The following is a 25,756-nucleotide window of genomic DNA, read 5'->3' as shown; positions in this document are numbered from 1 at the left end:
TTTACTGCTGCTTAGTTTGGATGTTGAGCTGTATTGGAGGAAACTGCTCTTCTTTCATACTGAATTTTGTTTCAGGGCGGTGTGTGTGAAAAATAACACAAATAGGAGTATTTTTGGATGACCATACTGAATAGTCAGCAAGAAGTACAGTATGGTGAAGGGAAATCTGTTTGTAGTAAAAGCAATATGAGCTTGTGGTTTGCTCTTGGGACTGAGACATGAATTTTCACTTTAACCCTAGCAGAAAAGCTCCCTCCGATGCTGAGGAAATCTCCAGTCATTGCACCTCGCTTTCTCCCTCCGTATATTAGTGGTAATCATGACCCAGCTCACCAGAACGCCGTTCATCTTGAAGTTCAGCTATTATCAGTGGTTTTGTAGGACTGCTGCTCGCACCTAACAAGCCCACTCCTTGTCAGAGTGCAGAGTGCCAATGTCTTGCTTTCCCGATCAAGCAGGCTTTTTGGTGCTCGCTCCTTTTAGCTCTGCACGACACGCGATGCTAGAAGGGAAAGCAAGGCTGCCTCGTGCATTATGCAGAAGGTTTTCAGCAGCAACCCCAGGTTAAGGATTCAGTGCTGATATTTCAGCGGGACATAAATATTGTTTCATTTTCGAAGCACAGCTGATCTGAGGTCCTTGAGAAATGGTAATCGTGAGGCAGACTTCAGCTTGCTGTTTTTACAGGCATATTTGCGGCAGCCCCAGATTTCATTAGATTTAATCTGCTCACCTAAACTGTGGATTCACATGAAGAAAAAAAGATGTATCTAGCCAGCTTGGAGCACCTAACTCCACAAATCCCCTCGGCATAGCAGGCCACCATCAATCTTTTCTAAGCTGTTCGAAAGCTTTGGCTGTGTGCCCTACGTATTGACCATCTTTGCTCATGAAGGGCCTCAGTTTTGTTTTCACCTCATCTTTTGCCCCTTTGAGGTGACTGGTGTTGCCAGTGGTTCTCACAACAAGCTGTCCTTGTTCTCCTACCGGAAACAAAACGACAGCTTAAGCCAGCCTTTAACTGGGCTTTAGAAGGAAACAAGGCTCTTCACTAGCTAGCAGCATTTCTTCCTCTGCTTTACAAATTTTCTGATCCAAAATTTCTCCACTATTGCATTTTGCTAAAACAATTCAAATGCTGAGCAGTATTGCTACACATCTCTTTCTTGTGCGTACACACCCTGTGCAGCAGGAAGTTTCAGGTTCATGGATATTTTTATCAGAACTCATTCATTCTTGCTTTCCTGAGTCATCTTTTAGATTGTATGTTGTGTTTTTTTTTTTTTAATATTCGTTGACCAGAGGATGATGTGTTGAGATAACTGGATAGAGGAAAGAGGAGAAGGATTAGTAAAAGGCAGAAGTCAGTGAGTTTGCTAATCTGTTGGAGATAAATCCTTCCCTGGAGAAAGAGTTGCATCTTGTAAAGCCCAGAGCAGTTTCAGTACAACGGAGTTGCAGGCTGGCAAATTCTCTGCTTTCTCGTTAACTGGTATGAACAGCACTTTAAAAAAGCAGAACAAACCTTTAAATACAATTGCATTTAAACTTTGACTGAAATAGGAGAAACAAACTAAAACCCAGTAAGCAGAGTCTTAGAAAAAAAAATATTTTCCGTAACAGTATGCTGTATACACCAGTTGACATCATTTAAATAACACAGGTGCACATGGGAGGTATGTTAGAAGCAACAGAAACTTTGGAGCACCCTCTTTGTGGCCCCTCTACTTCAGCAGGGATTTATGGTTTAGCGTGGCTGCCTGTGCTGGACGGCATCTTGAGCGGTCACCTTTTTTGACTGATTTTTTTTCAGGCTTTATCAGGAGTGGTTGAAAAAAGCATGGAGAGAGAACAATGAAAAATTTGTTTTTCTTGCCTAATTGAAACAGCAAAATCAATGTTGCTGTTTTGGAGTGAGAGGCAGGTACCTCTCCATTTTAAACAGCATAACTGTTTTACAACCCATTTTGAAGAAACAGAGCCGTGGGCACAGGCAGGAGAAGCAAGATGCAACAGGTGGCAATGTACAGGAATGCTTTCTGTTGCATGTCTTTAATGACAATATTGACTCTGTCATACTATATTTACCCAAAGTTTTGTCAAGCTTGCATGGCAAGGTTGTACTACCAATGCATGTATAGCCCACCTGCATGTGTGCTCTTTGTGAAACATTTTGTCAGCCTGTTTGCAGTTTGCACTGGGATTTAGCAGAGTTTTGCAATCTTGGAGAATTCTGGCTTGTCAGATACAGTATTAAATGAAATTGGTTTGTATTGCAACAAGGCTGGTGGGAGGATCAAAGCCTTGGTATAAAATAAAAGGAGCTACTTGGCTTCTGTGTACAGAAATTTCTCTATTTCCCTCTATTTTTTTCATTAGTATATTCGTCTCAAGGTATTGAGTTCTCCAGCAGTTAGCAAAATATTGTACCAAAATGGTTATTAGAGAGGATTGTCTCTTTAGTTGCTGTAAGCAGGGAAGCGTGTTATTTGTACAAAGGGTCTCAGAAACTGTGTTTTTCTAAGGTTGATCAACATTTCATTTTAAAATCACAGAGGCGCGCACCTAGACAACATCATATATCTGATAATTCTAGCTTACCCTGAGAAGTCTGTGGCCAGCTAGAAATTTGGCAGATTGTCTCTCAGATCAGGAAGTAATTCTGGTTTACAAATTTAAAAGCCAAAAACTGTTTTAGTATTTCTTAAATGTCAAAACAACCCTCTGACCTTGAAAATGACTTTCTCTGTATACTTTTTGTGCTTTTAAGTAAAAAACAGTCCTTTTTTTTTTTAGTGAAATATTGTAGCCTGGTAGTCATCAAACCTTAGAATTTAGGGAACAAAAAGTGAAATTAACTGATCTATTCTTTCGTATCGATGGCAGCTGGAGGGAAAAAGTCTTAGTAACCTTTAACTATGCTTCCAGTTTATTTCTATAATGTACATCTCCTGTCTTCTCTGTCTGCATTGTTTCAGACCTCATAATAATCATACATGGGAGGACAAGATTTTCTGCTGTATATCAGAAGAGACCACCTGTTGCTTGATTTTGGTCTGTACCCTTCTAAGAATTACAGGAAGGCAAAGGCCATATTTAATGCAGCTGGCCAAATGCACACTTCTCTAACCCAGACTGATCATTCCCGATCCTTCATATGACCAGCTGAACTTAAATATGACATTTGAGCAGCCCATTTAATTTACATATCTCCAGTACTCTTATTTCATGTAAAGGCCTTTTGCCACTTCTGAATGTTTTGTGGTTTTCCCTCCTCTGAAAATGTGCCCTTCCTTCATCACTTCTACCTCTTTTTCTCCCTCTTACTTTTCCACTGTAGAAAGGAGACATCTGTGTGATAGAAAGGAGACATCTTTCAACAGAGTAGAAGCAGTCTGTGGTTCTCACTGGTAGTAAGACACGGCATTAGTGAAACAAGTTTTGAAGCCCTCCTTTCTTCCACGGTAGCAGAGCACAGCACATCCTCAGGGTTCCCAGGCCCTGCTGCTCTGCACAATCAGCGGTTTAGATCTTCTAAGTTTTGTTACAATGAACCTCCAAATTCTTTGCAAGGTGAGCTCTGGCCCTCTTCTGCCTCAGTTATCAGTAGTATCTAACGTGACTGCACCAAGACTTTCTGCCTGAGAGTTTTCTGTGGGTAATTGCTAATGAATTAACTTTCCTTGGATTTCCCTGAGTAGAGAAGTCATATTTTCAGCATTTCACCATTTATTTACAGAGGAAACTGAGGAACAGTTCTTGATTTGACAGAACACATAAGCACATATTTATTTTAACATAAAGGTCATTTTTAAGAGATTTTCTGCAAAATCATTTGAAATGTCTACCTCAAGTAGTCTGCTGAAATACATCTTAAAAAAAGAACTGTGTGCTCTTTATAGCAATTGATTAATTAGGTAACATTGTTATGTAGAGATGGGGAAACTGAGGCATAGCATTTACCTACAGTCATACAACCTGAGTGCTGATGCTCACAGAGTTAAACAGCTTTCTTTGCATAGTCTTTTGTGGTTCCGTTCCTCACCTTCTCCAAGGAGTTGACCATTTAAAAGGCTGAACAAGAGTCTTTGGAGAAGAGATTGAATTTGGAGGTGTTAGCTGTAGCATGCTAAGGTGATGGTTATTCAGCCAGTTTACAATGTAATGTTATTAGTTATTGAGTACATTGAAGCATTAAAAAGTAATACCTGCTCAGTGATATGCCAACTTTATATAGAGCAAACACCTACTACTGGTCTGTAGTTACATTATTTAATCTAGACCTAATCAACCATTAAAACCAGTCTTGAAATGAAGTGGTTATACTATGGAAAATAATTGATTGTTCAAAGCTATAGGGTTAAATTCAGCAGTGACCTGAATTTAGAGAGAATTACACATTGCACACAAGTTTGTGGGAAAACAAGTGACAAAATAGTATACGTTGCCTCGATTCTCTTTTTTCCCAGCTGCTATCGGGCAGTAAAGTTTGTAGCACTTTTTGCTGTGCTGGCTTTGCCCCCTGCTTCCTCCCTCCAGCATTCAAGTTCTGACGGTTTAATGAACATCTCACCAGGAAAGTTGGTACAGGTTTACATTTTCTCTGCCCTGCATCCATTTACACCCATTCCGTGGCCTGGCCAAGAGCTTGAACCATTACTGATCTCACTGAGCAGTTTGGCGCAATTGGCCTGATCCTGCGTTCAGTGAGGGGCACTGGATGCCAGAGCACTTCCAGTGACCTCAGTGGAATTGCTACTGAATCACCCTGATGTAAATACGAGCAGATCTCAGGCCAGCAGACCTTGGTGATGAACTATTTCCAGCATCCCATTTCAGGAAAAATAGTGAGTCCCTTTGAAGAAAAAGAAAAAAAAAAACAAACTTTTTTCTCTCTCTCTCTGAACGCCTCCACAGAACAACATGGGGGAAAGGAGGGGAAGAGCAAATATCCAACAGGAAATTTTTCTTCATCCTTCTTGGAGAAAAACTTCCCCCCACAAATCAAAACAAGATGGAGCCCTGGAGCCCCACCTGCCGACTTGAGGAAATCAGGAGAAGAAAGGGAAGATGCCTGGTCCCATGCCAAGCATTCAGCACTGCGCCTGTAGCGCTGTGATGTGGCACTTAAAGCTCTGGGGGACCTGGAGCAAGCGTTACAAATGCAACAAAAACTCTCATGAAAACGAGCCTCTTAACAGCATGTTGAGCTGGTCTGCGATGGCCTCAGGAAATCCCCCTGGCTAGACAGGGTCTTTTTATCCACTACATTGCTCTGACTCAAAGAGAAATCTCATCTAACCTCCTTGACCAGAATTTAGGCGAGCATGTAGAGCTTTGCAATTTCCTTGTTTTCAGTTAATCATTTCCCACCTCCCTCTCTGAAGAAGTCTGTCCTACCTTTCTTTGCTGTTGCATTGCTTTTAGCACGCAGAGCCCAATCCTGCAAACACGTGGCACGTCCTCGGTCATCCTGCTTCCTGCCGTCCTTCCTTTGTGGTCAGATCCCTAGCTGATGTAAACTGGCCTAGGGCCATTGATTTGAATATTTTCACTGGCTGAACACTTGGCCCTTTGATTCTTAGAGAACTACTCATTTTTAATAGCACCACGACTGGCGTTACTTGTTTGCAGGCTCAGGACCATCTACAAGCAAATGCTTGCGTATTAATTACAACAAAGAGCAAATCTACTTGACATTTGATTTTGTTTTTCTTGTTTCCTTGCAAGCTTGAAAATGAGCTGCTTTTGCCAAAAAAAAAATCGAAATGCATTTCACACTTTTTTTTTTTTGACTTGAAATAAGCCCCTTAAAAAAAAACTGACATGTTAAACACCACCAAGAAAATGATTATTTGGACATATGGCTCTTCTTCCTGAACTTTGCGGAGAGGTTAGATAACGCTCTTTCACATCTTAAAAGACTAGACTCCTGCTACATTACTAACATATTCTTATGTAATAATCCGGCACTGGTGATACTTTATCCAGTCCCAGTAATGTAGGACTCATTTCTAGTTTGGTCAGTTATGAGGGAATTCTTGTTTTCACAGATTATCTTTTAATTATTTTTTTCCTTACTCTGTCCTAAAGTAGAATACAGAATAGAGTAGAATCATAGACTAAAATACCTTGTAGCTCTGTCTTTTAACAGGGTTTTGCTGTGTTGTTCCTATTAAACATTGCACATTTAATAAAAAAGTGAAAATAAATTTTAAAACCCCACCCTTACATGAAGGCAAACCCATCCAAACCCATACAATTTTCTTTCAGACTAGGATCTTTCATAAAGTTGAAAAAATTATAAGATTTAAAAGAAAGTATCAAATCATCTGAAGTAGTGACATTTCACAGGAAGGTTGTCATAGAGTCACATTATTACAGACTGGTTTGGGTGGAAGGGACATTAAAGCCCACCCAGTTCCAACCCCCCTGCCACGGGCAGGGCCACCTCCCACCAGACCAGGTTGCCCAAAGCCCCATCCAGCCCGGCCTTGAGCACCTCCAGGGATGGGGCATCCACAGCTTCTCTGGGCAGCCTGTGCCAGGGCCTCACTGCCCTCTGAGTGAAGAATTTCTTCCTAATGTCTAATCTAAATCTCCCCTCTTTTAGTTTAAAGCCATTCCCCCTTGTCCTATTGCTACACTCCCTGACCACAAAGCCCTCCCCCTTTGGCTTAGACCAAACCCTGTTCCTGCACAGGTCAGGGACCCTAATCCTGCTACCCTGTGCGTACCGCTGCTCTCTGTTGTACACAGGGCATTCGACTAGATGGAGCAGTGGTCTAATCTGATGTGGCAGCTCCTTCATTTTTATCTTTTAAGTGCTTTACTTACATGAATTAATTCTGAAAACACTCTTGTGACGTTAGTCATTGTTATGATTCCCATTTTAGAGACCCTGTGTCTAATTCTTAATTATACTAATTCTTCCTTATGCTGCTGAGGTTCGAGATCTGTGAAAGGGTCTCCCAATTCAGGGAGATGGATTGCAGAAATGTCAAGGGCAATATGAGAGTTCATTGCCCTACAGCAATATTCTGTTTCTCTAAGGTCAGAGAGGAATATCGGAAGAAGAACATAAAAGAGGCTATGTTGATTTGTGCTAGGGGCTACACAGGAGTTTGCATAGCTCAAGCCTGCAAGAGGTGTTGCACTGGCCAAAATGAAATTACAGATTTTTTTGGCGTTTCCTTCAGTGTGGCCTCAATCTCATCAAAAGAAAGCGAAAGCTGCCTCTATTGTCCCTTCTTTTCTTTTTCTCAGAGTACATTTACTAGAGAATTGACACACACCAGTAAAACCAGAAGAGAGGCAGTAAGCTGGAGGGAGGGAGGAAGAGATTGAGACTTGCCCCAGAATGAATATAGCAAGCCATTTTAAAAGTAGCCATTATGTGCTCAAATCAGAAGGATCTGTCTTTCTGTATTATAAAACTAACAGTGAAATGTATTACAAGATAATTAGGAACAAACAAACAGGAAAAATGAGTGATGAACTACTCTTGATTTCTTCCTGAGCTTGTCTTGTTCCGTTCACCTTGCCAGTAGTAGCTGTTTCTGTGGAGAGAGCGGAGGTGACAGTCAGCCTATCTGTCTTCCTTCCTCGCCGTTTCACCCAGCCCAAGGATATGATGGACAATCATATCTGCTACAGAAAAGAGACAGAACTCTACACTCTTATCTGATTCTTTAGCTACATGCTCCACTCATATCCAAGCCTAAAAAAAGGAAGTGGTATACGCAGAGTAGGGACCCTTGCAGCAGAGAATAGGCTTAGGAAACTGCAGAGGAGCTTGGAGAGAGAGCATGGAGAAACAGACACCAAGACAGACTTGGTGTGTGTCAGAGAGCTTGGCAGAACTGTTAGAGAGGAGGTGCTGGGTAGTTTTAGACAAAACTTGTTGATGGACAGAGAAGCCAGAGCCCATCAGTGGGATCAGTATTCCCCTGTGGTGGTGCTGGCAACACTGATTTCACACTGTCATCCAGGGGAGAGCAAGAAAAGTTAAATAAGATGGACCAATGTAGTTTCAGAAAACAGTCTCATGATTTTGGTGGGAGCCTCATGGTTTTGGCATGCTAAGGCTGTGCAGCTCCTAAAACTGCTATTAATACTGTTGTTCTCACAAAGGTTTTGTCCTGAATGAAGAATGAGGAATAATTAAGATTTTTACTTAGTGTTGAGCCTATGGAAAAGCCTACAGAAACGAGATGTCTTTAGGTAAGAAATTTAGGTAAAGACAGTGGGTGCAGAGGCACAGTATATGTCACATGCAAATGCAGGAAATGGGATTTTAGAATGTGCAACAGGACCAAGGTTTGCAAGAGGGTTATATGGCATGCTTCGTATCAGCATAACAGAAGTGGGGCAGACATCTGTTTTAAAGTTCCTCACTTCAAAATTATAATTGTCTTTCCATGCAAGTATGAGAGAAAATTAAGATGAGAGAAAAAGATAAAAATAATTTAAATAATAAAATTAAATGAGAGAAAATTAAGCCCCCTGACACCCCAAGATACTTCTTTCAGAAATCACAGAATAGATTGCAACCAAACAGACCAGCATAGAGTAGACTGAACATAACACACAGTTCTGCTTAAGTCATTTTAATTTTGGAGCAGACATACTACAATCTGGTAACAACAGTATGGATAGCAATGGAGGGTAGACCAAGGTTGAGAGTTAATGTTTTTGTTGTTTAGAAGTCTTCTGAGGCCTTCACAATAAGCACCCACAGAATCGTATAGAAAACGTGTTGCCTGCAAAACCACCTCTTTATTCATCTGCTTTTTAATCAGTGATAAGATTTCCTTAATTCATTAAGAAAACACACGTGTTACTTTCCAACCCAATGCAGCTGAAGAAATGCAGGAGTCTTACTCTTTTTGTCTTCTCAACCAGATGTTTCATAAAGCTCCTGTAGGTTGCACTGTTGCTTGTCCAGTGAAGGTAAGGGGATAACACTGGTGCCTGTGAGAGCACGGCTCACTTTTCAGCATCTTATTGCTGGTGGTAATCTGCAAAAAAGAACAAAAATATCTCTCTCAGCCCAATTTGCAATATTTTCATTTTTCATTCCACAAAATAGGACTTTATATTTGTATTGTTTAAGAGGTAGAAAAAATATGGAGTCTTTCTGATGCTCCCATTTATACTTCCTTGTTGTCAGCAAATCTCTGAAAGGAATTGTCTCGGGAACTGTCCGGTGTCAGTACTAGGTTCTTTAGGAACCAGTCCTGGACACTTGATAGAGTTTTAATACACAAGGCAAAGCTAGCTCTGGTAATCAATGCAACAGGGAATAGGCTTGTTTGGTTTGCCCCAGAAAATCAAATTGCATACAAGACAGAAGTGAACTAGGTTAGGTGCAAAGCAGGGTAGCTTTCTCACCTTAGCATACAAAGCCATCTACCAAGCATAGTAGTGCAAATTAGGAATGATTGTATGCCGAAAAGATCTTCTCATGAGCAAGGAGTAGACTTCTGTAATGGGTGGAGTTTCCAGTCATTTTTTCTGATTTGTTTTGAACGGGATGATAACCATATATTCACCCTCTGCAACACGCTGTGCTGGTTTACATCTCTGAACAAAAAGCAGCAACTCTGTTGCTTATGAGGACAAGCCAATAAATCTAAAGGAATACATTTATACAACTTATCCTGAGATTACATAGTTACACCCCTTTTTCAGGTAGATGGAGCTCTTAACTGTCCTTCATTGCAGAGCACTTCATTCTCTGTGGAACCAGATTCTTCTCCGTGCCACCCAGATCTCTTGATTTCCCATTAACGTCAGCTCGTGTCAGCCGTGCTGAGTGTTATGAGTTGTGCTGCAGAACACTTCATATACATTAAAGGAATGAGCGCTGTGTCATTTCCAGGTCCTTCCCAGCCTGCTGCTGTTTCGTGTCCTCCTTTTGGCTGCCGCTGTGTAATACAAGTAGAAGTCAGAAAGCAAGGAGCTGTTCTGGTGGCTTTTCCCTTCATAAATCCTGCCACTTGCCACTGGCAAATCCATTTACAGTTCTCATATTTAAACATCTATTCCAATTCTGTTGCCACATTGTCTTCCTACGGAGTGGGTATCATGCAGGAGAGCTTGAAAGCTTGCTGCAGCACTGATTGCCTTTTCCACGGGAAACAGCAAACTTTATTCAGCAGCTCAGACTGAGCTTTCAGTTCTCGCTTCTTGGGCTAAACCTCCCTGATGCATGCAGTGATTTATACGAATGAAGAGCAAGCAAGAGAGTGCGATGCAAAGAAAGAGATCATCATCATGTATCTAAATTAAAAGCTGTGATAAAATCTCAGGAGGGGAAGGCGCTGCACATTTCTGGAGCTGCTCTTGTTTGTTTGTTTTATTGCATTTAGACTCTGGGTCTGCTCTTGATTGAAATTCTGATAGAAATCAGGAGGTCTTGGACTTGGGTAGCTTCTAGCAGAAGGGGACCTTCTGAGAGCAGGACTTAACAGTAGCACTTTCTACGTGAAGCACTATAGGAGATTTGGGGATCACCATATCAGGAAGACATGCTAATAAAATATGTGCCACATAGTAAAAACTCACCTGGGTGAAATGCTGCTCCTTCTGATATCAATGGAAATTTCCTTTTGACCAAGGGTTGCTATGGCAGCAAGCACTGGAAATGAGAACAAGGACATTTTGATATGTCTACACTGTGGATTGCAAATTATGATACCCGAATTACTTTTAAACAGTCTTGCAAGAAGTGGTCTAGTTAAGGCAGCCTGGAACGCCACGTAGCCTCATTTGCCGTGCTGAGCAGCTTGCTTTCCTGTGCTCTCAGTGCCCATCCATGCCTGGGGTGGAGGAGAGGTATTTGAGGGGACGCTCTTTTTAGTTTCATGGGACGAGGAGCAGACTGACAAGGAGTGGCGTAGGGAAGAAGAAACAGCATGAGAGAGGGCAAGCTAGGAAGCAGGAGGAACAGCAATCCATGGGGTCAGCTGAATGGAGTGGGTGGAAGCAAAATCGACAGCAATAGAAGAGGTACAAACTATTGAGTCCAGAGATCAAAGGGTCTCTCCCCACAGCCGTGCACTTTTCTCTGCTCTTCGGCCCTCAGCCTAGGGCTCCTGTGTCTCAGCATTTCCACGGTCAGGCAAATACCATCAGAGCCATGGAGAAAGCATCACGCTTCCAGTGGCTGATCACTTCGTAAGCAGGTTCGACTCGTGCTGCCGAGGACACTGCCGGCTGCGGTGGTGGAGTTCTGTATTACAGCTCCGCAGGTGCCTCAGCATCGGCGGCTCCGTGGAATGGCATTTGGGTTTTGAGCTTGCTTTAAAAGAACACCCTGAGAAATTATATTGAAAGTGCATTACGGTAACTTTAATGTTACTAAGTCAAGCACTTAAAAGTTAGGAAATGCCACCGTGCAACCTTGCTGAGGGCCCCTTGTACCACTGCTGTAGCCCATAATTACATGACTGCACACTGTTTCTTCCACTGAACTCCTGCATCAAGTGGTCAGAGCCTCTGCATATTTCATTAGAAACACAGCCCAGGGCTATTTTGCACCCTGCAGGATTATTAGTTTGGTACTGACCCAGAGAAGAGAAAACTGCTTGTCTGTGTCACAGTGCTCTACAAAATCTCATCTGGTAAGCAGTTGAGGCCTTTGATGGCACTGTGTTCCTCTGAAATCTCCTTTATCATTCTTTGGTAGTGCCTTACCTCCCACAATCTTGCTAGAGGACTGCGTGTATTTCAAACGGGAGCAATTCGTATTTTGGGGAGGCTGGGGACACAAACTCACAAATAGCATTTAACAGACCTCATTAAGTCCAGTGCCCCATTTGCGTCTGCAGTGCACCTCTGTCCTGCTGAACCTGGCTAGTTCTCCGCTGGGTAAACGGGCACCAACTGGCTGGTAGGCAGATGGGATAGGGCCACCCAGGACATTGCGTTTTAAGGGGTGGAAAATGGCAGGAACCCACCTTTTCCCACAGCAGAGGCTGATAGAGGGAATTAATAATTTTGTCACCACCTGGCAGTTCTCCATTACCAGCGAAACCCATAAAAAACAATGTTAATTTTGCCTGGAGATGTGCGTAGAAAAGATGATGAAATTAATGTGGAGAAGTTGCTAAGGCTTCTGTCTGTTTTTTTTTTTTTTTTCATATCTTTTTTTAAGCATCCGTACCCAAAATGCAAAGTGAGAGGGAATCCCAGAGCTCCCTCTTGAAGACCAGCAGCCAGCCGCGTTTTAAACTCCTTCTCTGCTTTCTCCTCGTATTTAGAGCAGCGCCTGCAGGTTAGCCGTGCCCATCTAAAAGTTTGCGTACAGGAGATGCTCATGGCTCCCCTGGGGAATTTATGGGTTCGCTGCTGTGGCTGTAACCCTATTTGCAATACCGAGGACGTATTTGAAACACGGGGAAGATACCTGCCTTGCACAGTCAGTTCACCCCCAGCCTTGCTGCCACAAGCTAGAGGAGGGGGCAACGGTGTGTGTATGCCCTGAAACACAGAGAAAGTCCCCATCCTCTGACAAGGGATGGTTTTGGCAGGGTAGAGTGCCAGCAGCCGCGTTACCTGCCGCCTGGCTTCTGCGGGGGAGCAGGCGCCTGTCTGCACCTTTCCGAAGAAGACTTTGTAGAAGTGTCATAAATACCTCCCCTGCCTGCCACGCAGCGCTGCCACCGCGCTGTTTATCACCAGGATTAATCCATTCGAGCTGCACTTCAGATTGCAACCCGGGCTAGAACGAATAGATTGCTTTGCCACCTATTTTTAGGTATAACTTTTTTTTCCGTTCCCGGTGCCTGGGACTCATCTATTCCACTACCTGGCACTGCCTTCTCGCAGCATCTCTGTACGTATCGAGCAGATACTCAATTTATCCATGTGGATGTAGACATCCGTAGCAGAGAGACGCTCCCGGAGCTTGTGTAGTCCCAGAATCAGAGATTTCCACCGATCCACCAGGAAAAATTCAGCTGAGTAGCGCCGCGGTCTCGCTTTCTATGGCCAGAAGTAGCAGGGGAATCTGAACTCCCCTTGCCACCCTGCAGGGACAGGTAGACATGAGGGCTCCAGGAACGTGTGCATCTTTGCGTCGGTGAAACCTTGTGGGGCGTGTAAAAAGGCGAGGGAAGGGATCTCCCAGCTTTTTGGAGAGGGCCCCCGGTATAACGCCATCTGACTCGGTACTTTTTTGTTTGGTGGTAAGTTTTAATAGTTATCCTTTGAGGATTTTCCAGGCTGGCTTATCTGAATACACCAACAGTCTTTTTTGTAATATTCGCATTTCCCCTTTGGTTCAGCCGAGCCCACTGACAGATCATTCAAATTCAATTGTTTTATGTCTAAGCCGAACAGCTAATTAAAGTAGGGATGATTAACCTGACTGGCAGTGTCGCTCTCTCTCCCTCGCTCCCTCCCTCCCTCCCTCCCTCCCTCCCTCCTGTTCCAATCAGTCTTTTTCTCACACTCTCTCCCTCTCTCTCCCTCTCTCTGTCTTTTGCTCTACTGTGTGTTTTTTTTTTTTTTTCCTCTCTCCTAAACGTGGTCTGCTTGCTGATGGCAGAATGGCACTCGGAGATTTGTGCATTGTGTCTGGTTTCCTACGGGCAGGCTGACCCAGTGCCTCTAGGGACTTATCAATAGACCACTCAGAAGAGACAGAGACAGGAGAAAGGAGGAGGGGTGGGGGGGTGGGGGGGAGAGAAAGAGAGAGAGAGGGAGAGGGAGAGAGAGAGAGAATCAATATCAAGAATAGAAGGAGCTCCGAAGCCATTTTTTTTTTTTTTTAAAGAAGTATCGGGACTTGGGAAGAGGGTGACAAAGAAGGTTTTTCAAAGAGGCAGTGGAGGAGGTTCTAATAAATTTGGAAGGAAACAGTTCCCTGTCTTGGGAAAAAAGGAGAACTCCTGGCTGATTAGCATTCACACCAGGTATGAGATGTTCCCTACCCCTTATCACTGTCGCAACCGAGATGGGAAAAGCTTTTTTTTTTTTTCTTTTTTCTTCCTTTTTTTTTTCTTTTTTCCTTTTTTTTTTATTTTTATTTTTTTCCCTCCCCTCTCTGCTCTTTAAGGAGCCGGAGCGAGCGTGTATTTTGGTATGTCTGTCGCTGGTGGCAGGGGGAGAGAGGAGCTGTGGGCATTGGTGTGCCGGGAGCAGGGAGAATGGAAGCAGGGCAGCGGGGAGGGGGCGGCGGGGAGCAGAGGCTGGCTGGAGCGCGGTGCGGTGGCTCCTCTTTGTGCACCCCCGGGGGGGTTGCCCAAGTTCATTGCTAGCAGGTGGATTTAGGCAGGGAGTTACTTAACGCTTGACCGCCAGTTTTGAAAAAAAAAAAAAAAAAAAAAAAAAAAAAAAAGACCTGCTTCCTATGTCTATTAAAGGAAGCTCCAATTTTTTCCCTCTCTCTCTCTCCTCTCTCTCTCTCTCTCTCTCTCTCTCTCTCTCGCTTCCCTCTCTTCCTAACCAGACAGCGGGAGGGTTTCTGGCTCCCAGCCAGCCCAAAAGCCTCTAAGTGTTTTGCACTTGTTTCAGGGAGCCCAGGGATTTTTTCAGCATTTTCACTAGAGAACAAAGAGTTCTTTACAAAGGAAGGGGGAGAGCGAGCTTAACGCTGGAGATATGTTTTTCTATTTTTATTAGGGATTTTTTTTTCCCTCCTAAAAAGAAAGAGACAGAAGCAAGGCAGAGAATGTGTGGCAGCAGCAAAATAGATTGAAAGGAAATTCAGTTCCCTTACCTCCAAATTGTAATTTGGAATTAATAAGAACAGGAATGGAAGGGGGACGAGACCAAGTGAGTTTGATATGTCGTTCTTTTCTCCCTTTTTTCACTCTCTCTTTAAATCCGATTGCTGTTTTGCCAAGTTACCTATTCTTTTTTTTTCTTTTTTTTTTTCTTTTTTTTGGCATAGAAGTTGTACTGTGAGCAGTTTCTGTTTACTTAAAAAATTAAACAACAAATTCTTACCGGGGGAAGAAAAAAAGAAGGGAACAGGGTGGTTTCGATGAAAAATAAATACGTTAGTGAGAACTGAAATCTTTCACTTTCTGTCACTTACAAAAAAAGTTGGTAATGGCTTGTTGAAGCTGGGATCCTAAAATACAGATGGGGCACCAACGTCTGTGTCCATGGACTCAGTTTTTCCCTGACCATCTGTCTAGAAGTCACCTCTCATTGGCAGCTCAAATGATTAGTCGGAGCTCAGGGATTTTTTTGTTTGTTTGTTTGTTTGTTTGTTCCTCCTGGTAGATGGGACCCTCTCTCAAAGGGCTCCATTTCGTCCTGAGAGTTTACTTCTCTCATAGAGCCACAAATTGAGGATTTTGGGACGGACCACCTGGCACTAGAGATTTTTTGTTCTTCTGACTGTGTTTTTTATATATATACTCTTTGTGTATTCGCATGTGGAAAAGGCATAGACCTTTCCGTGCACCGTATAGAAAAGGAATAATGCATCATATTTGAGGAGGTGTTTAGACTGGAAATTTATTGCATCTGGTATATAACATACATGATATCTTCTCTACACTGTCTTCTGTACAATGGTTAGGATGTTTGAGAATATATACCAGTGCAAATTCAGTAGCTTGGGGAAGTGCTTTATTTAGCCAAATTCTGCCTTCCTTCCTTTATTGATTTGTATTTTCAGGGCTTTGACAAATTACCAGTCTCGAAACTGCATCGTATATCAGCTGTAACAGAAAACAAGAGAGGAAGCTGTAGATTATATCCACCCCGTAAGAATCATCAGCACGCGCTATATAGAACTAGGTGAAATTACCAGAGAGTTACAACAGTCGTTCCTGGATGCAGAGCGTTATTGCTACAATACCTTAATTTTTATATTCATGCTGCAGGCTTCCCTTGGAAGAGGTCGTGTGTAACAGCAACGTAGGTATCACAGATGTATCTGTGGCACTGTTTTTGAGCAACATCTCTGTGTCGTGAGTGTACACTGAGAATTACTGCGTTTACAAATCCTCAGACGATGAAAAGGGGGGAAATTGCGTCCTTTCGCTCTGTCTGCACCGCTGTGGGAACACCACTGTGCCGTAGAGGCAAAAAGTCTCGGTGGACACAGCCTGTCCCTTGCAAAAGTGAAGTAAAACCAGCCATGGCGAGTGAAACCGCCAGCTAAAACACAGCTTGGTGTTTGTAGGGGCTTCCACCCCTCCAGATCTGCTGGCAGGGCCCTTCCCTCCCCAGGGCTCTGGCGGACACGGCTTTGGCAGCAGCAGGAGGGTGGCGAGCGGCCTCGAGCCCCCTGCTCCCAGCCCAGGGTCCCTTCCCTGCAGGTGCCCAGGGCACCCTGCTTTTACGTAGGCAGCGGGGATAGCAGCCTCCACTCGAAAGTACTTTGTGGGCTCCACCAGGTTTTGTAAAACGCTTGGTGGGGGACGGACGAAGCACCAAAAAGAGCTCGTTGTTCTGTTGGCAAACCTAGGAAATAGATGAACTTTTGGCAAATCGCAAATCCCTTTCTTTTATTTTAAATCCTCCTTTTCCTCCTTCCTCTGGAGAGTTTTCCCAACTCCTGACGGTTTTCATGGTCTGAGTGTTTTCTGTGACTTCTCTCAATTGCTCTCTGACTCTTAAAAAAGAAGAAAAAAAAGAGAGAAAAAAAATCAGAGGAAAACTAAACAAAAGAGCACTGAAATGGGACTTGGCCTTTGAAGTTTTCCATAGGATAAGCAGTCTCTATTTTTTCCCTCCCTGAATCTTCTTTCTTCCTCCCTCCCTCCCTCTTTCTTCTTCTTTTTTTTTTTTTTTTAATATAACATGCCTTTGTGATCATTTTGTATCTGCAACCGTGGAGCTGGTGACAGAAGAGGGAGGGCAGACAGAGCTGAAATCTAGATTTAGTCCCCCTCAATCTCAACCAGAAGGCATCTCCCAGCAACTGTCCCTGCTTCCAGAAGTGCAGAAAAAGACGATAGCCGTCTTTTGGGGACTCTTCGTGGACCTGACCTGAGAGCAACACGTTCACAGTACAGGAGAAAAGAGGGAGAGGGCAAAAAAAAAAAAATGAAAAGGGGAGAAAGAAAAGCTCTTTGAGCAGTCACACACTGGCTCTTTCTTCCTGTAGGCAATCCGCTCCAGCTCCTGGCGACGTGTCCTGCACTATCAGATATCATATGACTCTTTATTTGGACTCCCGTTAGCAGTATGGGCCTGTTAGGAGTCTGTTTGTTTTCTTTTCCTTTCATTTCCTTCTCCCCAGTTCCCCCCGGTTTTACGTGCGTCTGTGTGAGTGTATTCCTTTTATAATCACTCTTTTTGTGCTGAAGCTTTAGAGAAAAGAAGAAGAAGAAAAAAAAATTATTTCCAAGGGCTGTTTTTAATCCTCTGCCAAAATTGGAGTTCATTGTAGAGTTGAAAAAAATAACTAACACCTTTCCTTTTTATTTCTCTCTTTTACCTCTTCCTCGTCCCTTTCTCTCACTTGTCGGTGTGTCCACACACACGTGTGTCTGTCCTTCTGGCTTTCCTGCCTTGGTCGGTGAAGTTAGGATGCACCTGTATCAGTCTCAGCAAGAACACAGAGCTGCCTATGGCTGCCCCTGCTAACCTGCGCCATTTGTTTCACTTCCGTAAACTTTTACCTGTTTTTTTATTTAATTTGGGCACTTTCTACTCGCTGACTTTGAAAAGCTGCTGGGTAGCGAGCCGTATGCTGGGCTTTTCTGCATTTAGGTGAACAACGGGGAAGTTAGCGCCGTCAGAAAATGAAATACTGTGCTCCAGGAATACAGGATAAAGTCCGAGGTATAAATTAGAGCTGTTTCATGCGTGCCATCCACACAAGTTTGCTGTACCAGAACGCTGGTGCCTAATAATAGGACGGAAAGAGCCAGACAGCAACTAGGAATCGGAGGTGGATAGCCAAGTAGAAGAGCAATATTTATGATACTGAGTCACATTTTAGTTAAGCGAGATGACTTCTGCTCCTATTTGTGCTGGTTTTAGCAATGCATTGTTTAGATAAACACTGCTCGAAAACTTTTTACCTGGAAATGCAAAGTCACGTCAACACAAACACAATGAGTTGCCATAAAACATTAAATTGTTGCGAGAAAAAAGGTCTGTCTTTCCAAAACAGAGGTAATGTTTTGTTTTGATACTTTCCTATGCAATGTTTTCATTTCTGTTTTTGAACTAAGGATTTATTTTGTCAATTGTTTAGAATTGATTTCTAAAGGAAAAGGAAAAAAAATCCTTAAACATAATTCAAAATGAGAGGGTTGGGGCGGGGGGTGTGCTATTGAGATTGTTTGGGAGGAATTCAGTGTTTGTTTGTTTCATTTTTGTGCACCCTGAATTGTAATATACTTTGGCAAGCAAACCAGAAAATGAGCTTTTTACACTACTTTGCTCCCTCTGTAATTTCTTCTGTGTCTTTGTGAAACTCAGCGTTGTTTCCATCTGAATTTGGTACGATCGTCAAAGCTGAAATCCTGTTGGCTCTGCAGAGACACAAAGGAGTTAGTGACACTTTCTGTAAGAGGTGGGTGCTTTGGCTGGCCAGCCGTGCCACCACTCGCACTGCTCCGCCACTGGCTGGGCTCAGCCGATTGCCCCGCTCCAGGGGGAAGTACGTGTGTGTGTTGTTGCCCGTTTATACAGTTTGTACTGACACTCCTGTTAGCGTAGCTAACTATAGTCTATGAGTTTTAGCATTTCCTCGCTGGTGTATACTTAGGCTGGTGTACGGAAGCAGTCTTGTATGCGAGGCAGATACAGAGTACAGATTTTTTGTTACAAATCCAGGAACAACTGTAATTCGCTCATGCTGTTGAACCACATCTAGGTGGTGGTGTTTCTTTTTTCTTATCTAGCTGAGACACCTTCCCACTGAAGCCGGTACAGGCTTTCCTGAGATGGGGCTAATTAAAAACAGAGCTAGAACATCGGGATTTCGGGTGATCCCCTTGAACTGGACACCAGAAACCGCAACACACAGTGTGTGCTCTCTGTGGTGGCGTTGTTAGACATGAGTTGAGATGTCTCCTGCAGCCTGAAACTTTATATTTATATGCCTCCAGATCTTTCAGAAAATTACCAGTGGACTAAAGTGTCACTTATTTACTCTCAACAGCAGATCCTTCCTTTTCACCGGTAATCTGAATGAGAAGGAAGAGCGTCTTTGACCTCAGACAATATTTTGAGGCTTCTTGCCTTTTCTCTCTTACTCTAGCAACTTGAAACTGGCTTTGTTTTAACATTTTGTGCTGAGGCACATTCGTGGTCCTGAGGCAGGAATTACGGACTTTGCTGGAAGAAATTTAGGTTTGAAATAAGTGTTACGAACATTTAAAAACTGCATGCTGTTCATGCATGGTACATTATGTTCCCTGCTACCATACGCGCGCTCCAGCCCTCTGAGCCTTCATAGCTGCCGATTTTTATTTGTGAGCTTGTTCTCGTAGCCGCCCGTGAGTTCGGTCGCCTCAACAGTCAGCAAACAGCTCAGCGGCAAGGCTGAAGCTCGAGAGCTGTGGCCGTGCGAAGGTCTTGCGGGTTTGTGGCCATTTCGGCAGCTTGGTGTTCGGCAGCTTTAGTGAAAGAAAAAAATGTGAAAGAAAAAGAGCTCTTCTCAAACTTCTGGGACTTTGCATCTTATTTCGAAGTTACTCTAAGCTCAAATAATGGTAAAACACATATTTAGCTACCTTGTTGCATAAATACGGTGAAGGGTCGCAGAAATTTTAAAGCTAAGTGCTGCAGTTAGGTTTCCAAGCGCAGCTCTGGGCTGGGCAGGGTAGGCCAGATCCGTTGCTAATGAAGTTTTGTTAGCATAACTTGGAATCGGTGGAATTGCACCAAAGTTGTGCTTTGACTTGGCTTAATTTCACAGCTTTCATCTGACTTTTTTTTCACAAGCCAGCCCAATCCGGATCTATTCAGTGCTTGGGAGGGTGATAGCCAAGGGACAAAACAGCTTGTCTAACACATGTCTCTTTAGTGCACCAGTGTGTGGCTCGTGGGGCCTCAGATGGGATCACCACGGCTAAGAGAAATACATTTTCCAGCGGCGTAATAAGTTGTCCTGTTGCTTCCCTGTGTCAGGGATCTCTAGTTCAGCACTCGGTGAAAACATCTGCCTGCAGAAGAGGTTTCCCTTTCATTTAACGTTTCATTAGTGCACAAAACTCATGTAAATCTGATGTGGCCAGTAGAAGGAACAAATTCAGGTTTATTTTTGCCAGGACGCATGTATTTATTCTGTGTCTGTATTAGTGTTATGGTGAGATGATATTTCAACCTAAACACCAATTTCAGTGGTTTACCACTAAAAAAGCTAGCTGAGTTGAAATGTCAAGGACTCATTCCAAGCTCAGAGGTGAAGCTTATATTATTTTGGAAAATATGAAGAAAGTCTCGGTTACTTTTTTCTTTTTTTTTTTTTTCATGTGTGTTGGACAGTCACACTAAGACAGGAGCATTTTCTGGTTAACTAATTACTGAAACCCATTAATTTTTCCCCTCTCATTCTATTTTTAATTTTTAGTGTTTCTTCAATACAAAATTAAAATTATAAGGAGCTAATTTCCTTAAACTAATTAGACTTAGAATTTTAATCTCACAAAACCCAGGAAATTCCAAGCGATGTTTTTTTGTAACTCTGCCATGTTGCACATGCCTCTCTCCTCTTTGAAACCCTTGTATTGGCCTTCAAAAAATCCTGGGAAAACACTCAACACTTGCCTGAGCCAGCCTTGTCGGTCCAAACTCTCCTGAACTTCTGTCATTATTAGGCATCCAGATCCAGATTTTCTGATTTGAGCTCATCTCTTTTGAAAATAATAACATGGAATTTCCAGACATCTCTTTATATGAACTTAATATTTAAACAAAAATTAATAAATCTGAGTGATTATGTTTCCACTGAAGCCAGCAGAAGCAGAATCCACTTCCTCTGGGTAAAATTTCTCATGGCACTTTCCAGAACTTGATTTTTGCTTGGATAGCCTTTTCAGTTTTGACCATCTGAAGAGCAGTAAGTTAGTTACATAGGATATTCTTTATGTAGTCCTTTGAATAGAACCCATAAAACTCTGACCTGGTAATTTCAACTACATATCCCATAAAGCCTAAAGAGCTAGCGTGAGAAACAATTTTTTCCCCTCCTCCCAGAAAAAAACGGTTTTGTGATGATTTCTTTGGCCGGAGAATCAGGAAATACCAATGAAAACTGTGTAGGAAGATGCCAGAGTCTTCTTCAGTGAGATCAGCTGTTCTTTATATATTTTTTTATTTTTCTATTTTTTTTTGGTTGGTTGGTTGGTTGTGACTTTTTTTTTTGGCTTGTTGAGATATATCCCCATAATCTTCAGAAGCCACAGAAAATTGTCAGTGCCACAATAACCCTATAAAGCTGGAAGGAGTAAAACAGAGCTCATCTGAGGCTGTCTTCCCCACTAATGATATGAGCCAGCAAGTTGGTTTTGCGCTTTAGTTTATGCTATTGCCTGCACGTTGCTGAAGCACCAGGGTGTACACTGCAAGGCATCTTCCTCTCTGTTACTAGTCATTTTTTCCCTCCTGGTCCAGTTCTCCAACTTTTGTTTCCATGAAATTGTCACCAAATTCAGGGTGAAACCTCTGTCTGGAAAGCATGGCAGAATTGATGCTCTTAGAGTGTCTGCTGCTGATGCAGTTAAAAATGCAATCTCTCACTCAAACAAACAAAAAGATATATAGCAGAAAGCAAAAGGGAACATTTATTTTGAAGCCTCTTAATTTTGTGTTAACCTCATGTCAGACATTGTAAGACTGTTCTGATGCTTGCTTTGGAGGACTTTCAGGAAACTCTGTAGAGCTGCACAAAGCAGAAACAGAGACTGAGAAGCTCTCTTTTTTTCTGATCAAAACGAAATAATGTGCCAAAAATGATGACAGAAACCTGGAGAGCTGTAGGTGCTCCCTTTTGTCGGAGATATAAAATAGAGATTCAGACTGCCGTTAAAGATTGCATAATGTCCTGGCTAAATTTCAATTAAGGTAATTATATTTGGCCTCCTCGAATTCCCTCTGAAGTGTCAGTTGGGTACGGTGATATTCACTTCCTGGCCTGAACCGTATCATTATGGTGTGGAGCATAGTTAAGCAGCTGCCACTTCCCGATCCGGGGATGGCTGCATTTCAGTGTTGAGCAAAGTAACCACCTTGGAATTTGGTCAGAACAACATTAGCAAACACTTCTCTCCCGTACCTTCATTTGTCTCACAATGTTTGTTAAAAAAACTGATGACCTGAGCCCCTTCCCTTGTGCAGCCTGGTGGTATTTGTAAGATTTATCTCCAGTTTGGAGAGGAGGAAACCGAGGCACGGAGATGTTGAGTGACTTTTCTCAGTGCACAGCAAGTCAGCATCAGAGCCAGGAAGATAACATGGGAATCCTGGATCCCAGTTCCATGCTGTAACCGCTAGGAAACACTACCCCTCCGAATGCAAGTTATTGTTATTAAGATGTGGTTTATCTTTCATGTGAGTTGCCATCTGTTATATTGCCTACTTGCTATTAGTTACGAAAGCTATTCACATTTTAAACTGTTTTGCATTCTCACAGCTACTTAAGTCCGCAGTAGACTTTTTGACAACAGTAACAGCACTTCTCATGTGAAACTACTGGACAAATACTAACCCATGTTTTCTTAGTAAATTTTTGCAATGCCATAAACCCACGGTTAAAAATGAATTTAAACAGAGCTTGAAAAGTCCACTTACTTGGTACTGGTTCGTTCCATTTCTGTTAGTTGTACCATAGTTAAGACATGACTCTATTTTCTCATAGTTATGATGATGAAGATGAATTTCCAAATGGTAATTGAATGTAAATTGAGTCACTGATAACTCTATGTGTCTTGGGCCTAGCAGCTTTGTGTCTGCTAAGATCTTTCTAAGATGTAGTAGAAAAAATGTATTAATCTTGAGCTCTTACTGATGCTTCTGGGGACCTCAATGAGCCAAGGAGAAGTAGGTCAATTTTATTGGAGGCAGTCTGGAAAAGCCCTGAGCAGTCGCTGGGGCAAGGACTATAGCTATGAAATGAGAAAAGACTCTTGAAAAATAAAAATTTCTGTGTTTTTCTCTCTGCATATGGATGGGTTGTAGGGGAACGCAATCACCATTTTTAAGACAACCAGAAAGCCCTGGCTTGGGAAGCGGAAACCCCAGCAAAAAGGGAGAAATATCCTTGTAGGTGAGGAGGGAAGGAGTTGTCCCAGAGTGTCCAACATGTACTAGCAGGTGGGAGCAATGGGTGAAACTGCCAAGCAAACTCAGAGGCAGCTTGGATGCTGGTGCCTTTTCATCTCTGAAGATGGTCAAGCAGCAAGGACCCTTGTGGTAGTCCTATCTAGTTCCCTTCATGTGGTAAAGCCCAATGCATTTATTAACGCTCATATCTTTATCTTTCAGAAAGAGGTAATCTTGAATTCCTTAAGTAAAGCCTGACCGCTTATTTAAGTCAACTGTTCCAAAGTTTAATGTCTGTTTCATTTCTACTGAATCTGAATTTGTCGTGTAACTTCAGCTACTCCTTTGCCTGATGTATCAAGGGGCCCTCTACTGTCAGAAATCTTCTCCCCATACTTGGTATTAATAAACTTTGCTGGTCAGGCTGGTTGATGATGAATTTTTGACAGCCACGGTACAGTGTGAAGGTATGGGATACTAACTAGTGGAATTTGAAGTGAGATGTGAGGGATTATTGGTGTCAGAAGAAATGGCAAAACCGAGAAGAGAAGCCATATGCAGAAACAGTGTTTTGTTTTTTTTTGTGAGGTGAGGCAGAAATGAAAAAAATACATGAGAAAAGGTGAAGATCCAGCTATAAAGAGGGAAGGAGGCAGGAAAATAAGAGCAAAGGTTTTCAGAATAGATACAGAGAATAGTGTGAAGAGAGAAGCATCCTAAAGCTATTAAAATACAGTAAAGGAACAAATGTAGTCTGTAATGGTCAATAAGGTCAGGACAAATGGGGAATACCAAATTATGTTAAGAAAGTAACAAAAAGTAAGTGGTAATTCACCTTGGGTAGTAGGGACTAATGCTTCTCAGTCAGTGGGTAGTTTCCTATCTCACAGGAGGCCACCGGGCTTAGCTCATTATGGCTTTGAAAATGTACTGCTTAATCTTCATGTTAGTGAGGGGCTGGTGTGGTTTTAAAGGGTCTGAACGCATTCAGGCTCTGTGAAAAAGACTGGCCAAATTTTCTGCCCAAGGCCCCTCTGTGTTCAGGATTAAAACTCCAGTGTTCAGGGCAAAACGAAAGGGAGGCCTAATTAGGCGAGAGAAAGCTCTTCGTACATACATAGCTATTTTTTTTTCTAATGACAGAGAAACAAAGAACAGGGTAAAACTTTCTGAGGGTAACTGTACTTTCGGTTTTCTCAAGTTCCCTCTATCCCCGTCAGCCTCCTCTGTAACGGGACCGCTGCTCACACCAGGGACTGTAGCATCACGGGTTGGACCCATTCCTCACCCCAGTGCCCTCGCGCCGCACAGCCTTGGACAAGTCACTCAGTGCCCTTGTTCCAAGGTGCTCCAAACCACCCTGAAACTAGCCAGTGGTTTCCTGCCTCAGGGGCAGCTGAGAAGATTGGATCAATATGGCCTGTAAAATGCTACAAAGCCATTAGGCGCAAGCAGTAAGGTTGCGTTCACCTTTGGTTTTCACATGCCTCAGTATAAAGAGCTCTTGCATCTTCACCTCAAATTTTGTGTCGTTTCTCTCGTGTTCCTTCACCTCTGAAATAATTCTGGTAATGCTTGTCACTGGTGCTACAAAAGTGCCGTGTGTGAGTGTCATTAATTCTTTTCACTTTGAAGGTATTAGTGTTCTCTTCTCAGATCTTGATAAAATCCTCTGGCCAAGGTAAAATTCTGGTTGGTTTCTATTAAGAAAAAAAAATAAATTTTTCTAAAGGACTTAGGTTTTCTTTTCAAAACACATGCCAACTCCTAACTGATCTGGGAAAATAGAGTAAGACAAAAGATAATTTCTAAGTTGCCATTGTAGGCCAAGCACTGAAATGCTGCCAATCTGGACCAATCAGAGTTAGCTTTCAAGAAGATACATGCTTTTGTCGTACACTTAAAGATGGGGGAAAAAAAAAAAAAAAAGCCAGCCCTTCAAACTGGTTTTGTGTAGCTGACTTGTCACTGATTTGAATGAAGTCCATGGAAGTGAACTCCACCACACTCACTACTTGCTAGAAACACTTCCCTGGGTATTCTTGTTGATTGATGGATCACTGAGGGTTGTATTCTGACATCTTTCAAACAAGGCTATCCCCTTGCATTTGTGCAAGAAAAGAAAAGGAAAAAAAAAATTACTCAGAAGGAGAAAAAAGCAAAAAACTGTTGGAAACATGAAAGTCATTTCTAAAGCCATTTCTGCCTGTCACTGGTATGAGAAGAATTTTCATTCTCCTTAAGGCTATTTAAAATATACTTTGGGGCTAAAATAACAGAGAAGATGATCCAATCCATTCTCAGCCCTGAAACCACAATGGGTAACAGATCCTCATTGCCACATCTCATCCAATGAGATAGCTTACTGGAAGAATTGGTCAAGAAACTTCATCACTGATTGCAAAAAAAGAAAAGTAAAAAATAAATTAAAATGTTCTCTTTCCCTTTCCTCTCACTCTTTTCTTCAAGGCAGAAAAAAAATATGTTTTTATTGTTTAATCAAAGATAACTCTCAGTTTCAGTTGCTTCAATTTCTGTGAAATTTAGTTTTCCTTTTTTTTTCCTG

General features: G+C 42.5%; 1 protein-coding gene across 44 annotated transcripts in view; it reads left to right on the top strand.

Annotated features, from left to right (window-relative positions):
- ZBTB20 (zinc finger and BTB domain containing 20) overlaps nucleotides 1-25,756 on the top strand; it is a 480,501-nt gene that overhangs the window by 351,486 nt on the left and 103,259 nt on the right. Inside the window, exon 1 of one of the 44 annotated variants that reach the window (XM_013184055.3) lies at nucleotides 13,707-13,922. The exons of 42 other annotated variants lie outside the window; for them this stretch is intronic. The gene's annotated coding sequence lies outside the window, so the exon portion shown is untranslated. Of the gene's footprint in view, nucleotides 1-13,706; nucleotides 13,923-14,005; nucleotides 14,785-25,756 lie in introns of those variants that run through there. One more of the 44 variants, XM_048058143.2, reaches the window with a different exon arrangement.

The sequence above is a fragment of the Anser cygnoides genome, chromosome 1 (genome assembly GCF_040182565.1).
Source record: "Anser cygnoides isolate HZ-2024a breed goose chromosome 1, Taihu_goose_T2T_genome, whole genome shotgun sequence".
Taxonomy (NCBI): Eukaryota; Metazoa; Chordata; class Aves; order Anseriformes; family Anatidae; genus Anser; species Anser cygnoides.
Note: the sequence above shows the minus strand (reverse complement) of the source record. Positions and strands in the feature narration are given on the sequence as shown.